Source organism: Hypomesus nipponensis, chromosome 19 (assembly GCF_054491055.1).
Source record: "Hypomesus nipponensis isolate SF chromosome 19, ASM5449105v1, whole genome shotgun sequence".
In the NCBI taxonomy this organism is placed as follows: Eukaryota; Metazoa; Chordata; class Actinopteri; order Osmeriformes; family Osmeridae; genus Hypomesus; species Hypomesus nipponensis.
The window spans coordinates 19,857,501-19,860,000 of record NC_140379.1 but is presented as its reverse complement, the minus strand read 5'-3'; the positions used below and the strand labels follow the sequence as shown (position 1 = coordinate 19,860,000).

General features: G+C 46.4%; 6 non-coding genes and 2 pseudogenes across 6 annotated transcripts; all 8 read left to right on the top strand.

Moving 5' to 3' along the window:
• The first annotated feature begins 173 nt into the window (after nucleotides 1-173).
• Nucleotides 174-292, top strand: LOC146248148 (5S ribosomal RNA). Its single transcript, XR_014734425.1, has one exon. It is a non-coding gene; the product is annotated as a 5S ribosomal RNA (ribosomal RNA).
• Nucleotides 293-468: 176 nt separating this feature from the next.
• LOC146248147 (5S ribosomal RNA) lies at nucleotides 469-587 on the top strand. The gene has a single exon (XR_014733109.1). It is a non-coding gene; the product is annotated as a 5S ribosomal RNA (ribosomal RNA).
• A 182-nt stretch (nucleotides 588-769) lies between these two features.
• Nucleotides 770-888, top strand: LOC146248146 (5S ribosomal RNA). Its single transcript, XR_014734424.1, has one exon. It is a non-coding gene; the product is annotated as a 5S ribosomal RNA (ribosomal RNA).
• Nucleotides 889-1,070: 182 nt separating this feature from the next.
• LOC146248145 (5S ribosomal RNA) lies at nucleotides 1,071-1,189 on the top strand. The gene has a single exon (XR_014734423.1). It is a non-coding gene; the product is annotated as a 5S ribosomal RNA (ribosomal RNA).
• A 178-nt stretch (nucleotides 1,190-1,367) lies between these two features.
• On the top strand, nucleotides 1,368-1,486 carry LOC146248144 (5S ribosomal RNA). The gene has a single exon (XR_014734422.1). It is a non-coding gene; the product is annotated as a 5S ribosomal RNA (ribosomal RNA).
• A 172-nt stretch (nucleotides 1,487-1,658) lies between these two features.
• On the top strand, nucleotides 1,659-1,777 carry LOC146248143 (5S ribosomal RNA). Its single transcript, XR_014734421.1, has one exon. It is a non-coding gene; the product is annotated as a 5S ribosomal RNA (ribosomal RNA).
• A 170-nt stretch (nucleotides 1,778-1,947) lies between these two features.
• LOC146248142 (5S ribosomal RNA) lies at nucleotides 1,948-2,066 on the top strand (annotated as a pseudogene).
• Nucleotides 2,067-2,244: 178 nt separating this feature from the next.
• On the top strand, nucleotides 2,245-2,363 carry LOC146248141 (5S ribosomal RNA; annotated as a pseudogene).
• The last annotated feature ends 137 nt before the right edge of the window (nucleotides 2,364-2,500 follow it).

Sequence of the window (2,500 nt, the reverse complement as noted above, 5' to 3'; positions counted from 1 at the left end):
TTTTGCTCATTCACTTAGAAACTGAAATCTTGCAATATGCACAAGTAGTCCTTCATGAAAGGGGCTGGAAGCTGTTTTCATTTTGACACGAGAGAGAGAGAGAGAGAGACTACCTTGCATTGTCAATTGCTAAATCTGTATATGGATAAGTAGCCTATGGTTGTCAACTTATTTCGTACGGCCATACCAGCCTGGCAACGCCCGATCTCGTCTGATCTCGGAAGCTAAGCAGGGTCGGGCCTGGTTAGTACTTGGATGGGAGACCGCCTGGGAATACCAGGTGCTGTATGCTCTTTTGCTCATTCACTTAGAAACTGAAATCTTGCAATATGCACAAGTAGTCCTTCATGAAAGGGGCTGGAAGCTGTTTTCATTTTGACACGAGAGAGAGAGAGAGAGAGAGACCACCTTGCATTGTCAATTGCTAAATCTGTATATGGATAAGTAGCCTATGGTTGTCAACTTATTTCGTACGGCCATACCAGCCTGGCAACGCCCGATCTCGTTTGATCTCGGAAGCTAAGCAGGGTCGGGCCTGGTTAGTACTTGGATGGGAGACCGCCTGGGAATACCAGGTGCTGTATGCTCTTTTGCTCATTCACTTAGAAACTGAAATCTTGCAATATGCACAAGTAGTCCTTCATGAAAGGGGCTGGAAGCTGTTTTAATTTTGACACGAGAGAGAGAGAGAGAGAGAGAGAGAGACCACCTTGCATTGTCAATTGCTAAATCTGTATATGGATAAGTAGCCTATGGTTGTCAACTTATTTCGTACGGCCATACCAGCCTGGCAACGCCCGATCTCGTCTGATCTCGGAAGCTAAGCAGGGTCGGGCCTGGTTAGTACTTGGATGGGAGACCGCCTGGGAATACCAGGTGCTGTATGCTCTTTTGCTCATTCACTTAGAAACTGAAATCTTGCAATATGCACAAGTAGTCCTTCATGAAAGGGGCTGGAAGCTGTTTTCATTTTGACACGAGAGAGAGAGAGAGAGAGAGAGAGAGACTACCTTGCATTGTCAATTGCTAAATCTGTATATGGATAAGTAGCCTATGGTTGTCAACTTATTTCGTACGGCCATACCAGCCTGGCAACGCCCGATCTCGTCTGATCTCGGAAGCTAAGCAGGGTCGGGCCTGGTTAGTACTTGGATGGGAGACCGCCTGGGAATACCAGGTGCTGTATGCTCTTTTGCTCATTCACTTAGAAACTGAAATCTTGCAATATGCACAAGTAGTCCTTCATGAAAGGGGCTGGAAGCTGTTTTCATTTTGACACGAGAGAGAGAGAGAGAGAGAGAGACCACCTTGCATTGTCAATTGCTAAATCTGTATATGGATAAGTAGCCTATGGTTGTCAACTTATTTCGTACGGCCATACCAGCCTGGCAACGCCCGATCTCGTCTGATCTCGGAAGCTAAGCAGGGTCGGGCCTGGTTAGTACTTGGATGGGAGACCGCCTGGGAATACCAGGTGCTGTATGCTCTTTTGCTCATTCACTTAGAAACTGAAATCTTGCAATATGCACAAGTAGTCCTTCATGAAAGGGGCTGGAAGCTGTTTTCATTTTGACACGAGAGAGAGAGAGAGAGACCACCTTGCATTGTCAATTGCTAAATCTGTATATGGATAAGTAGCCTATGGTTGTCAACTTATTTCGTACGGCCATACCAGCCTGGCAACGCCCGATCTCGTCTGATCTCGGAAGCTAAGCAGGGTCGGGCCTGGTTAGTACTTGGATGGGAGACCGCCTGGGAATACCAGGTGCTGTATGCTCTTTTGCTCATTCACTTAGAAACTGAAATCTTGCAATATGCACAAGTAGTCCTTCATGAAAGGGGCTGGAAGCTGTTTTCATTTTGACACGAGAGAGAGAGAGAGACTACCTTGCATTGTCAATTGCTAAATCTGTATATGGATAAGTAGCCTATGGTTGTCAACTTATTTCGTACGGCCATACCAGCCTGGCAACGCCCAATCTCGTCTGATCTCGAAAGCTAAGCAGGGTCGGGTCTGGTTAGTACTTGTATGGGAGACCGCCTGGGTATACCAGGTGCTGTATGCTAATTTGCTCATTCACTTAGAAACTGAAATCTTGCAATATGCACAAGTAGTCCTTCATGAAAGGGGCTGGAAGCTGTTTTCATTTTGACACGAGAGAGAGAGAGAGAGAGAGAGACCACCTTGCATTGTCAATTGCCAAATCTGTATATGGATAAGTAGCCTATGGTTGTCAACTTATTTCGTACGGCCATACCAGCCTGGCAATGCCCGATCTCGTCTGATCTAGGAAGCTAAGCAGGGTCGGGCCTGGTTAGTACTTGGATGGGAGACCGCCTGGGAATACCAGGTGCTGTATGCTCTTTTGCTCATTCACTTAGAAACTGAAATCTTGCAATATGCACAAGTAGTCCTTCATGAAAGGGGCTGGAAGCTGTTTTCATTTTGACACGAGAGAGAGAGAGAGAGAGAGAGACCACCTTGCATTGTCAATTGCCA